The following is a 14,204-nucleotide window of genomic DNA, read 5'->3' on the forward strand; positions in this document are numbered from 1 at the left end:
GAGCTGTCACACACACTGTATGTGCAGATTCAGCTCTACATCCAAGCCTGAGTATGTACAATTTTAAGTTTCAGTGTTCAACAAGCATGTCAGATGGAGCCAAGTCAGAAACATTGTTCCTCCACATGAAATGAAAATTTTGGCCCTCATCTTCAAAACATTTGAAAATCAAAACTTCTTTGAAGTAAACAAAAAATCTCCACCAGTTTAAATATAATATTTTTTTAATAAAATGGTTTTTTAAACTTATTCCAGCCCACTTCTTTGGAACTCTTACTCATCTTCAGTATTATTTTCTTTCCTAAGAAATACAAAAAAGAATGGTCTGGTATTGAAAAATCATGATTCCTTAAAGCAAGCAAGCAAGCAAACAAACAAAAAATGTATCTGTATTTATGTAAACAGATGAAAAGTTCATCCAAAGCTTTTCTCCAGAACTTCCTATGCAGTCTTTTAACAGCTCATGGCAAAAATCTGCATAGCAGAAAACAGACTTGGGGTACATCCATTACAAAAAATCCAAGTTGCAGAAGATCTGATATCCAGCCATATTTCACTCTCAATACACACTGGACTTAAAGACAAGCTTGAAAATCTTGTTTCATGACTGACTCATTTATGAAGCTTCACTCTAATTTAAAGCCTTATCACTCTCTAAACTCAGGTAAAAAAAGAGCTCTGCTGGCATGCATATTTTTAGACAAATTATAAGAGGGTCTTGCAATTTCCGTTGTTCTGTGGTGTCTGCACTGCTGTTAGACACCATCCCACACTGGCATCACTGCTGAGGTGTCCTAATACTTGTCTGAAAAATACTATTAACTGCACATCACAGGCATTTGAAGTGCATAAGAAAACCATAAACTTAATTACACTGGAGTACTGGTGTGATCTCACATGAAATTTGAGCTTCTGTTATTAAAAATAGGGAGATTACATTTACTTAATGCTTCTTACAGTAAACCAGTCAATTCTAAACTTTCAAGATTGTATAATCAGACAAAACAATACTGGGGGGGGAAGAGGCTGTCTGTGGAATTTATTAGCACAAACATTTCACATGTCAAGCAGCAAAAATTTGTTTATTCTGCTAAAAAGAATATTCCTTGAATTACTATTGTATATGAAATAGCATAGCTAGTCAGACTGCACAGCATAAAGACTCAGCCTAGAAAAATTTACAGGAAAGAGTGATTGCCTTACCCCATCCCCCAAATATCCCAACATGTTCTGCATTTTAATCAGCTTTTAAATTCTTAGATCTTTTCTTAATACTCCATAGCCATTACATCTACTCATGACACTGGGAAAACTTTGTCCCTTTTCCATGAGCCATCCACTCCTAGGTCGAGAAGAATTTTGGTTTTGTCACTTCTCTTCTGTTATCCAAGATTTCCCTGTCTCAGCCTATGAAGTTTATCTGGAAAAAAAAGCCAATGAGGAACTCTTCCACTTCCAAAACCACAGCCATGAAAAGAAGTGGATTGTGCTTGAAGTAGGATCATGAATCCATGGGACTCAGCAACACCCAGATTTTAGATCCTGAGCTGACCGACGCTCCTTGGGATGAGTCACATCCAGAGACACTGATACCCCTATGGGTACCCTTGCACTTGCAGCTCTCCATTTAGAGGCAGTGCTAATGGCAGGGGTGGAGGGGGGAGGAATTAAATAACCTACACAATCGTTCCCTAACCCTCAGAGTAGCAGAAGAGTTATGTTACACAATGCCATTAAACCACCCCTTTGCTTGGAGAAAAGTAAAACCAACCCCCTTTGCTTCTCTTCCAGTGCCCACCAATGTTACTCCCACCTCTTCACTCTCTAGGACTTTGATTAGGGAAGGTGTGTACAAAGCATAATGCTTTCCAGGCAAATGCTTGCCAAGCATGCCTACCTCACAGAAATCCAGACGTTTCCAGATGGCAAAAAGCTTTTCCAGAAGAGTCTTAAATCAGCTCATGACACGAACCTGCCATGAGAACACACCAACTGTACTCTGAAGAGACAGGGATGCTGAATCTTGCTTCTGAACATTACAATTCACATATTTAGATTAGAAAAAAAGTTTAATTTTTAGATGTTTTATCATCAAAGATCTCTCTCAAGGGTAATGGCTCTGGCAGGAGTGTCAAATCTTATATTGTGCATTGTCAGAGCTATTACGCAGCAACGTTTGCTGTTTGTGATGCATTACTTCAAAGTCAACTGACTTTGACTTAGGGACTTAGGTATAAAAAATCCTTCATTTTTTGAGAATTAACAATGCCTATGGTAGCACAAGAAAAAAAAATTCAGATTAACCTGACTCACACCTGCTCCTTCCAGCAAACAATGCGCAGTTACTCCAGTTGGACAGAAGCACTGCAGCTTGTAACATGCAAGGTAAAAGTAAAATTGTCTGTTGAGGAGTGCATTGCTGTAGTAGAATTCCACCTAGAACCAAGTTCCCTTGAGTTATACTCATTTGAAAAGGGAAGAACTTCTAGGGTGGGCATATATAGGGGAAGAAATAATCTTCCAGTCTTCTTGAAAAGCAGCATTCAAAAATGCTATCACATAGTCTTGCAAAACAGTATGGTTTTGACTTCTCTCCCCCACTACCAAATTACAAAAAAACCAAAAGACAACCCAAGATGACACCTTAAGAGATTAAAACAGAAGTAGCAGAATAACCTGAGAGGCAGGGCCACTCTTTGTGAAAGGGTACTCTTCAAAAAGTAGCTTCTGAAGCACACCTACACAATTCATACACTACTTTATTTAACGTTCCTTTTCATGTTTGCCCAGGTTCACGTCAAGGGTACTGCAACCGAAGGTGTTTCTACAGCAAACTTTCATGTCCGCTGCAATTTTCCCTTTCAAATTCAATACAGTAAAATGAAATGAAGCAAAATGAAACAATCTTTATATACCAGTTCAGCAAGCATTTCCTAGACCTCATTGTGCGGCATCTCTCATCAGCTCTCATTTACTCAGACAAGACAGAAAAGATTTGCAGTTCCTATTACATTTTCCCACCCTATTTTCCATTCTGTGTGTAATTTTTTTTCCTTCAAATAATACTGATTGTGTCAACTGGAGGGGAAAAAAAAAAGAAAAAGAAAGAAAAGAAGAAAAAAAGAAACAAGCACTCTTTGTATTCACTCCGAAGTAATAAAATATGAAAAAAAGAATTTGCAAGAAAACAGCTGAATTCCCAGGGCTTAGAAAATGGACCTGGCTACAGACAGACACATTCAACCTAGAACTGCATCTCCCACTAAACTGTCAAAGTGTCAGGAAGAGTTGTGTGCACTTTTGTCAGTGAATAAATGTGGAACACAGTGCATTTCCTACCAACTGAAAGTCAAAATCCTGGAAACTGCAATTTCATAGGGAAAGTAAGTAAAAAAAAAAAAACACAAAAAAGGAAAACAAAAGTCTTTCACATACCAGAAAAGTGATGCAAGACCAGGGTAGGCTGTAACTACTGGTATTGACTTTATTTTTTTCTTGAAAGGAAATCAAACAGAATGTTTTAAAAGGTAGAAAAAATGAAGAGTTGAAAAAAATAAGTGAACTGGTAAGAGAAAGCAGAAACACTAGCTTGCTTTGCAACCCACCAAAAGATGTCTGATTTTACAAGCAACTCAATTCAAGCACATTTTTTTGCTTTAAGCACATGCATGCTCTTACCATAATCTTGAGAATAAAAGCACCCTTTTCTTTTCTGCTATGTTCTGCCTCATTTACTAAACAATGTTCAGTGTTTGCAGTAAGTGCGGCAACTGGCCCTAAAGAAGACAGCCTCTTACTAAAAAATTTCTGGAATTATTCTACCACAGACCAGGTCCGTCAGGTCTTTTACGAGAAAATTGGTTCCCACCAAAACCAGCATGTGAAAAAAATAAAAACTGGAAAAGCACAGGAAAGTTGAATTAAGGTTGCTCTGTCAATTTCAGTTCCAGTGTTCACAGGTGTGACTTTAGGTAAATGAAATATTATTTCACTTTTTTTTCCTCCCCATGCATTTAATTCCCTGAATTTCCAAACAGCCAAGTGAAAAAGAGCATCTTCTACATACCAACATATCAGGGCTTTGTGGCCATCAACAGCATGGTGAGCTGCAGGACCACCAGACAGACCTCTGCCTTTGAGAGGCTTCATTAAGAAGCTCATAATTGTAGTAGGTCCTTCTTATTTTCATGGAACAGCTATTGTCAGGGTGGCGAGATGCACAAGCCTAGAGTAGAATTAAAAAAAACCAAAATTCCCTGCCACAAAGGTCCTTCAATTGATTTTATTCCAAGCCATGAAAACACAAGAACTCTTAGATGTTATCAGAAGATTTTAGCTTGGCCAAAACCAAATGCTTTTTTTCTAGTAGAAGATTTATAAACAGCCTACCTGAGGCAGAAACAGCTCTCCTAAAACTTATGTTTAAAGCTACTAAACTAATTTAAATTTGCTACATGTTAATAAAGTTCGTACTCAATTGAGAGTGGTATCTGTGATGGTAACTGCAAGGCAGAGAAACCAGCATCTAATAAATGTAGATAAAGTGCATGAGAGAGCAGAAAGGAAAGCGCAAGGCAAGCTGGAACATCCAAAACATATAATTTTAACTTACACAAACACAACAGAAGCATGGGTTTGAGGGAAAATCCACCCAATAGGAGAAATGGTGACTGATTAAGCTGAACTCTTCCTACACATACATTATGTTCAGGCAGCTATGCTCATTCAGTTTAGTGGAAGAAAGTGCCTGCATCATTCCCCAAATCTTCTATGCAATCCCACTGCCCTGGGGATTAAGATGCTGGTAATACCAATAAGCGAGAAAGGGACGGTTTTTTTCAAAGACCGGAGAGAGAACTGTGAAACAGGAACAGAGGGGTGGGAGGGGTCTCAGCCAACAGGAATTTTGTCATCTGTAACAACCTCAGTCACTTCCTCATGAGAGAAAACACACATCATCCTCATCACCACTGAATGAACTGACAGTGCAATAGAGTTATTTGTTAATTAAATGAAAAGGTAAAAAGCCCCAAAACTTGATGCTACCAGACAAATCCTATGTGGCTTTCCTCATGGACCTGAAAGTCCTGCTTTACTGAAGCTCCTGCCACCACAGCCATCCCTTTCACTGGGACTGCAAAGACAAATTCACTACTTTGGAAGGAGGAGAAAAACAAACCTCCCACTATTCACCTGGTAGTGTTCATGAGAGGCACTACCCTGACTGCACTCCCCAAACTGCACTGCTCCTGTAAATGTATACATTAAAAACATGCAGGTCTGGAATTTACAGTCAACAAACAGCATTACAAACAACTGCCAGAGAACGTATAAACATTTATAGGAGCAAAAATACTCAATCTGGCTGCACCACACACAGCGTTTATTTATCTTCCTTAAAGAAGATCAATGGGAGAAGACATTCGAAACAACTTTTTAAACAATGTGTCACTTTGTGTTAGTTTATGTCAGTGGGGCTTCTTCCAAGTACCGGTGTCACAGTAAGATATGGATATGTTTAGATAGTTTTCTTGTTCCTTTACTCCAGCCATGGCAGCTAGGCACGAGAGAACAGGGAGGAGAAGGGCTGCTAGTCTGATTGAGTTACTGATTTAACATTTAGAATCTTTGCAGCTCAAGAGAAAATTGCTGTGTATTTGTAACCTGAATGCAGGTCAGTAACTTTAAAAGGTCAGGCTGAACGTTTAAAATCTTATTGTTATTAATTCTCCACCAGCTCTCAGTTGTGTGAATGCCAATGAGCAGACTCAGCTCCTGCTGGGCTGAGTAGCAGTTAGCCTGCACCTCTGAACACCAGGTCCTCAAGAAAATGCAAAAGGAGTTTTGAAGCAATGACTTTCTGCCATACAAACAATTGACTTCCCTGTTCACTCAGGGCACACTTCTTCAAGCACAGAAGGCACAGATTTCCTTATTGGGGTTTCCTTATTTGCTGCTAATTCATTAGCTTCATGTCAAGGCAACTGAGTTTTCTCCATACACTTATTTCACTCTTTAGGAATACACAAACTATTTTGGTGCCATCTTGCACTAATTTACACAATATCACAAGATTTGGTGATGATTCTTACTAATACAATTCCCCACAGTACACAGGATTTCTATAACCCCTTTAGTTCAGATATCAAAGTACTTTGCAAACAATATGCTTGCCTCACAAACCACCTCCACTGCCTTAGGTCTGTGTCATTAACCATACTTTGCCATCAAGGTAATGCAATTTATCAGGGTTACAAAGACAGCAGTAGGATTAGGAGCAGAATGTGAGTTTTGCTTTTCTAGTTCCCCAATTCGTCAGGACAGCCATCTGAGATGGTGAAATTCAACAGAAGTTATGATTATGTCTCAGGTGGATTTATATTCTAAGATGCAAATACTATGTAGGGGAGTTTATGCTGCTGGCCTTCCAAAGGTCTTCTGATTCTACAGAAGCTTTAAGATACTATAGGGAAATATCCACAAAAAAATGAAACCTTCCATGTTTTCTTTTCTCAGGATTTGACTCCCACTTGAAAAGAAGTGGATGCTCAGACAGCAAAGCTTGCAGAGTCTCAGGACACTGTGTCTGGTGTGTCCACCTCTCACTTAGGTTATTTGCATCACATACTCCCCTCCTCCAGATCTAAGTCACTAGACTTGATGCTGAATGATTGATTTGTCTAGATTTCTAACACCAGAAAGAATTTATAAGACTAGATGAACATCTGTGACCACATATTTGGTAGTAAACTTGTTTTAAGGATCAGTGTCTTGTGGAGTAGTCACAAAGCCAAGAAGACAAGAAGGAAAGATTATTAATTTTCAGGCTCTGGTTTAGGCCATATATTAGTGATTCTTTGCTTTACTTCCTACCCTAAATGCACTTTAAAGTTTGTCATGCTGCCCCATAAGTTAGTGCCATCAATGCTTAGTTTTTCAAGGAAAATTTCTCTCGCATTGCTGGTGTAGTAACCTTCTAGTACTGATGGCTTTATATGAAACAGTCTTTTGTTTTAAGGACTCCAAAAATCTCTTAAGATCCTTTACCCAGGACTTTTATGAGCAAGTAGCTTTCTGCTCTGGGAATGTCATCCCCATTACTAACTGAAAAAAGTACTGCTTATGTATCCCACACCAATACTGAAACATAATCAAATAAGGAATGCTGGCTAGATATTAGACGCTGAGCATAGTAAGAGAGACACACTGAATCTTCTGTAATTGATGGGAGAACATAGCGTAGAGAAAACAGATCTTGTTTCACAGGAATCCAGAATTCTAGTTTTTAATTTAGTGCTAAAGGGGAAGAAGAAACACAGCCTAACATACATTCCACTGATAAGGAACCCTACATTCTTTCAGCTTTTAAAGGCAATACATGGAAAGAAGCACATTTTGTATGCGCATACAGGATCTTCAGCCATAATAACACATGAACAACTGCCATCCACCTTACATTATCACTACCCCACTTACCAGTGCTTAAAAGGTGACTCTGTTAGATTGACCAAACTCCCTTAATTTGTGATTTTTCTAGTTATGCACCCCAACCTATTAAGTGGGCACACCTTGCACCCTTACCATTAAAAGACTTCCCTGCAATACATTTGCCCAAATCAGTGCACTCAAACTCCTACAGAAATTATCCAACAGCATGAGCTGACTTGGAAAAGAGGTCTGCCTTGCTGTGAAAGAAGAATTACCCCATCAGAACTATCCCCCTCACGGCTTTCTTTTTTTTTTATTATTTACTTTTTAATGGAAGCAAAAACCCCTATCATCTCACCTACTCCTCTTTTAATAAGGAATGACTGCCGTGACTACCCCCATCTAGAACCACCATTCACTGCCAGCACCTCTGCTCTCCTCGTGTGCTTAGAGAATAACTGATTAGCACTTTGCATAATTAACCTGATTAGCACTGTGCATAATCAAACTGATTAGCACTTTGCATAATTAAAAAGAAATAATAATAATAACAATAATAAGCAGTAGGTAATAGCAAAAGCTGCTAGTCCCAATGCCTGTTTGTTAGCTCTAGGATTAGTTTAGTGTGGCATATTTTATTTCTTAAAACTATTTCTTTAAAGTTGCACAAGCTCCTGAGAGGTACCGCTTTTAAAATTCTCATTTACTATCAAGATCACTAACGAAAAAAATTAGTTGTTCCACTATTACAACTTAGGATTTCTTGTGCCTCCCACTGCTGAAGCTGAAGACATTAACAGGATGGATGCCTGATCTGATGCACCAGGGGTTTGGTTCCCATATCTGTGCACAGTACTGTTATTGGATTAATCATCACAAGATACAGAAGCCTCACACATTTTAATGCATATATATGCTTGTAATGTACTTCAAGAGTAGGAAAGCTGTATTATTTTTATTGTTGAGATGGATAAGGCAGCAAGATGCATAGCCTCAAAACTAGGTAGGCACTGAATTCTCTCCTGCCCCGAACAATTATTCCAGACTACAGGAAGCATGGGAAGGAGTATGGAATTTGTCAGATCTCCGCCCCTAAGTCTACATTGTTCTCCCCCCATCTGAGTTTCACTCATCTACGTGTATTTTTGCAACCTGATCAATAATGTGAGAGACAGAAGGTACTTTGTTTGCTAGCCTGTTCCATGTCCAGTGTAAATCTCCCAATTAGGGTTTCAAGATTAATCACCACCTCCAAAAATCTGAAGAATGTGCATAACTGCACCAACCTAGATTGCAAACTCTGTGTAAAAATCCATGTTAAGTACCTGCATCACTTATGACTCAGTTCTCCTGGACATTCAATACCAGACAGCTTAGAAGAGTGGTGCCCCAAGTGAGTCAGTAAAACACCAACATTTTCTGCTTGCTAACATGGGTTCATCCCTCCTAGTCACCAATATATCCCATGTTACTTCTCAATTTAACCTCATCTCTAGAATCCTTAAATTACAGCAAAGATTTCCTTTGCATTCCTCACAATCTTCTATCATGCCTTCAAGAGTACCTGAAATATTCACTGCCAAACCTCCACCATGCCCTTACAATCACCCTGCCTACATTTCCCACTGGTTAGCAGACACTTTATGGCTTCTCTGCTGACTGCTAAGGCCAGGGTGGCTGGGACACTGGGCAGCTGGGGGTCAGCTTGTTCTGAGTGATCATTCTGACTGCTCTTTGGCTGTCCAGAGGAATGTAGTGCCCAGACTGCACACACTGCTCAGATGCGGAATGGACCTGTCCTAGAACTGTGGCAAAAATATTCCCACTCTGTCCAAGCTTCCCTTGTAAGATCTCTCTCATAAAATAAGCCAATGAGGAACTGAGGGATGGAAATGGCAAATAAAAGATAATCTTATCATAATTAACTGGAAATGAACTACCCATGCAGAGAGGTCTCTCCATCACTCAAAGCTAAAGAACCCATATGAACAATGAAGGGTGCAGAGCTAGTTACTCACTTCACAAGTTGCTTAGTCTCAGTAAAAATGTGTTGCTGTAGAGATTTCTCAAGTCCAAATGTTCCTGGAGAAGGTAGTTCCAGTAATTCTGGGAAGGAAGCCAATCCTTTGGCTTTGTATGTAAATATTTAAACAACATTATTTTTATATACATATATTTTATACACATATACATATATGTCTTTAGACTTCCAGACTTGCAAAACTGCAACAGAAAAAATAGGCAAGTTGACATACAGCTATTGTCTCTGCCTGAAACCATGCTAACTGCTCATGAGAAACAAAATACAACAAAGACTTGAAGATAATTGAGCCACATCACCTTTGTATACTGGTCCACTCAAACAGAAGTGCTGAAAGATCAGGAGTAGAAATTCAAAATGTACAGAGAGACAAGTCTCAAATTTCATCTCCTTAGAAGTGGCAAGAAAATAAGGTTCATGTATTTTAAATCTTTCAGAACCTAGATGGATACAAGTGCTCCACCCATAGGTGTGGAATCTCCAGTTTTGGATGACACAAAGCTTCACATTCTGAGCATTTTAGTGTTATGACCCCTGACAGTAAAGCTGCAACTTCATGTTTAGAAAGGTCACTGCTGCTTCAGGCTTAAATCAGATCCGTACCTCAAAAGGGATAACTTGGCAGAAAATGTAAGTGAAAGAATGGAAATGCATCTGGCACTGAGTACTGAGGAATAAATAAAATGGGGAAAAAAATAAAGCTTTAAAATTGTTGATAAGAGGGTTGACAAAATGGAGGAAGAGGATTTAGTGAGAAATGGTACCCAGTCATGGCATAGGATGAATAAATCAATCTATGAAAATAAAATTTACCACATGAATTCCACCTCTATCTACTCAGTAAGCAGAAAACACACCCTAGTACAAGGTACGTGTGTGTAAATTCATAGCTACGTGATTTAAAGAAATAAAATACTTATGAGTACAATACTTATATGTCTGTATGTATAGCACAGCCAGTGAGTTTTAGGAACACAGAAGTGCACATACAAAAAACCACACAGAAAATAGGACCAAGAGTAAGGCAAGCCTTTTAGAAAATATTTTAATGGCTTTATAAAAAGCCTTCACCCAAAGTTTGAGGGGCTTTGCAATCTTACATTTTTCTATTGCAAAATACACCTGCTTTCTTCTCTTTTTTCCCCCTAAACTAAATATTTCTTCCATCTAATGACTCTCTTTATTAGACAGCATCTAATTTGCATACATTTACATACAATTTAACTGCTAGCTTGTGAGAACAAAGAAATGGCTCTGTATTGCACTGAAGGACAATACCCAGAAAGGAAGGTATAAAAACCAGCTAGCTCAGTGGCTGTATATTCCCTTTGTTTCAGAAATACTAGGAGTTTTAAACACACTACTTAAAGGGTGAAAAAGATTATTTCATCAAACAATGAAAAAAGATACAGTGCAGCTTCCTTTTAACGCATTCTCTCTCTGGCCTGGTTAATGGGATTTAAGGGTCCAATATTTCTTTGCTTTTTTCTGTTTCTTTTATTAGAACTGATGGATTTAATTCTGTCATATATTTTACTTCATATTTTATTCCTGTAACAATCTATGCTGAAGTTCAGCTCCAATGCTAATTCAATACTATCTTCCTTTCCTTGCAGTCAGCCTGGAATGCAACTGAATGATCTCTGATGGGCATGAAGTGCTCTGCCCTCAATGCCCAGTGCTAATGGATTTTAGAGAGAGTCTGCCAGAGCTTTACCTCATGGCAACAAGTCTAGAGATAATGAAAACTTACCATGTAGCTGACTGGGAATCAACAGGAAGGGAAGCAGGGCTGAGCTCCGCTTGTGAGAACAGGGAGGGACTGTGGTCAGAGTAAATGCCGGATGTAAAGGATGCGTCAAGCCCTCTAGTTCCCTGAGGAGAGAGGGGGGGAAAAAAAGAGGAGAAAATTATCTTTTAAGACCTTGCAAGAAGAAAAACCCTTTAGAAACAGTTGTCAGGAACTCCAGCACATGCCCTACCAACAGCATGATACAATCAGCAAAGTGTTTTTCTCCAAAGGCTCTGCAGTTGGGGTACCAATTGCTCTGGACAGCTACAGATCTAATCCATGTAGACTTCACATAAAAACCTTGCAGAAAAAAATGCCATTTCAGGCTGCATGCTGCAGATGCCTACATGCTCTCATATGTGCAAAACCTAGGGATACAGAGCAGTTTTCCAATTTGTCCTGTCTGCACATCAGAGCTGCTAGCTTCACTTCTGACCTCTCCTCCTCCCAACACCAAACTCAATGACTTGTGCTCAGTGGGGCAGAAAAATTAAAGTACCACCAATCGGTGGTGTAGGGATGGGCAAAAGATGACCTAATAACTCTGGTGGCATGTTCAAAGGGCCTGTCCTACAGAAATTACAAGAGAACATTAGAGATTTACAGAGTTACAAGAGAAACCTCTTCTGGTATAAACAGACCTATTGCAATGGAATGGAATAGGACCATTCTTGGTAAAAAGCTCTAGGCCAAGTGAGCCTGCACACAAAGCAGGTGTAGAATTCAGGACCCAGCACTCATCTGCTCCATTCAGTTTGCCCCACCCAGCCATGAGGCTGGGGACACACTGGTTTTGTACGATCAGCACAAGGCCAAGTGTTAATTCCATGGGAATTCTCACTCTGGCATGAGGGGCACAATACCAATGTTACTGACCATACAGGAGACACATCACAAGCTGTACACACAAGAAACTTGTGCTGATACCGCCCTGATATGACTCACTGGAACTCAAAACACACTATGGATTATTTTCAGATGCAAATTTGAATTTAAAGCTGGCTGAAATGTTAATGAAGTTTTAGCTCTTTTTCAAAGGGGAAAATTCCCTACTGCTTACAAAATGTTTTCTTTTTTTTTCCCCTCTGCCTGATCTTCTTCTAGTGACATACAACAACCAAACCTCATAAAAGAAATTAATCAAGCCTTCATATCATTTTCCCTTCTCAAGGGTGGAAAGGTTGAGGTGTGTGATCTTCAGCATTTCTGATGTATACCAAAATGATGCATTAGAAAACAGTGGAGGAAGGAAATTCCACAGTGACAGTTCCCCTGATTATCATATCCTATGTTCACAGCTGTATCTTGCTGAAACCACTGGGTTATCATTTCCAGAACCTTCCAAGCATGGCTATGTTATGATGTAAGCTGATTTTAACTGGAGCTGTCACAATCCCAACCTTCCCTCACCTCCTTCCTCTCCTTGTCACATGTCCCCAAGTCCACCCTAGAGCCAGGATGGCATAAGTGCCTGGTTCAGGGACATTTCAGCTGAATGAAGGCTTCTTTTCCCTGTGTTTTTAGCCACATCAAACCCTCAGTGCAGCTCAAGACCCAGGCAGAAAGCTTGGGGGTTAGAGCTAGGGAGGCAGCAGAACTGTTCAAGTGGAGGAACAGCAACAGAGCAGCATCATCACTGATTAGTTCAAGCTGCTGTAGACCTTGTGATGTCTAGGGCTGCTTTGGTATGACATGGGAGAAATACTCTTATCACACAGCTGGAAGCCAAACCAATCACAGCTTTATCGGTAAAAAAGACCCCACCTCACATGCTAACCTAAAATAAACTGTTGGGCCACAGAGATCATACAGAACAGATGCAGTCTGCCTCTGATGAAAAATAGCTTGAGATAATGGTGCACTGCTACAATCTGCACCAAGGGCATTTTCCAAGTGGCACGTTGAATTAGCCTCAAGTGACATGCATTACAGAGTAACACTTCCCTGAGGCAATAAGGCAAGGTTCCACACTCAAATGGAAAGAATTGAGCATTCTTGCCAAAGGCAAATGATAAAGCATGTGATTAAGAACCACTGTTACCGAAGATGGTGAAACTTCTGAAAAATCTTTCAAGGACTTCAGAAAAAAACACCTGGAAATACAGAGCAGGAATCTTCCTTTACATCTCTACAGTAGCCATACTACACATTTCTTTTGCTGCTTTCCAGGAAGAAACATCAATTCCGTCTTACTGGAAACTAACTTTGTAATCCTCAGTAGTTCTAAATCCACTCTGACCAAATGGCTGTGCAGGATGGGTATCTGGATTTCAGCTGAATACAGAACACACTGAAGTTCCCTTTCTTTTGCTTCCCTGCTCCAGGAAATTGGAATATTTTACATGCAACAAGAGAAATCCTTTGGTGGTAAGGGATCACCTGACACCACCACCCACAATATCTTCAGGAGAAGGAGTCACTAAGGAAGAGCTTCACTAGCCAGTTAGCACCCACAGGAGATTCAGCATCTTTGGAAATTAAAGTAACTGAGAAAAAGAATCAGTGCAGACACCTGATCTTCACCCATTTTCACCAGCTCAACAACCAACACACACCTTTTCAGCACTGCAGCTGGAATTTGTATTGCCGAGTTAAAACCAGGTCTCAAGGGCAGGACACCAGACCAGGCATAAGAACTGGTTACTTTTGTTCCACAATAACAAAACAATGCTTTCCAGCGTACTTGAGTCTGAAGCAATGGCATCCACACAACTACTATTTTTCATTACAGCCTTCCAAGCACTCTCAGGATGGTTACAGTAATTTTATCAACCACAGGCAGCTGTACGGACTGTTACGCAAACCTATACATGTTCAAGTTATGCAACTCCTAGACAAGAGGCTTGGCTGGTTTCCCCAACAGGAGATTCCCATTTTCCTTCAACTGCCCTTAAGGCACAGTTACCAGTACAACCCCTTTGTGCATATATTCTTCCTGTGGTG

The 14,204-nt window shown here is 39.8% G+C and overlaps 1 protein-coding gene across 21 annotated transcripts in view; it reads right to left on the reverse strand.

The window, feature by feature from the left end:
* The window catches only part of ZBTB20 (zinc finger and BTB domain containing 20), a 448,287-nt gene that overhangs the window by 344,164 nt on the left and 89,919 nt on the right, over positions 1-14,204 (reverse strand). For 19 of the 21 annotated variants that reach the window (XR_009485256.1, XR_009485261.1, XR_009485257.1 and 16 more), the window contains exon 3: positions 11,223-11,344. The exons of the other annotated variants lie outside the window; for them this stretch is intronic. The gene's annotated coding sequence lies outside the window, so the exon portion shown is untranslated. The remainder of the gene's footprint in view (positions 1-11,222; positions 11,345-14,204) is intronic. 21 annotated transcript variants of the gene reach the window in all.

Source organism: Haemorhous mexicanus, chromosome 2 (genome assembly GCF_027477595.1).
Source record: "Haemorhous mexicanus isolate bHaeMex1 chromosome 2, bHaeMex1.pri, whole genome shotgun sequence".
NCBI lineage: Eukaryota > Metazoa > Chordata > Aves > Passeriformes > Fringillidae > Haemorhous > Haemorhous mexicanus.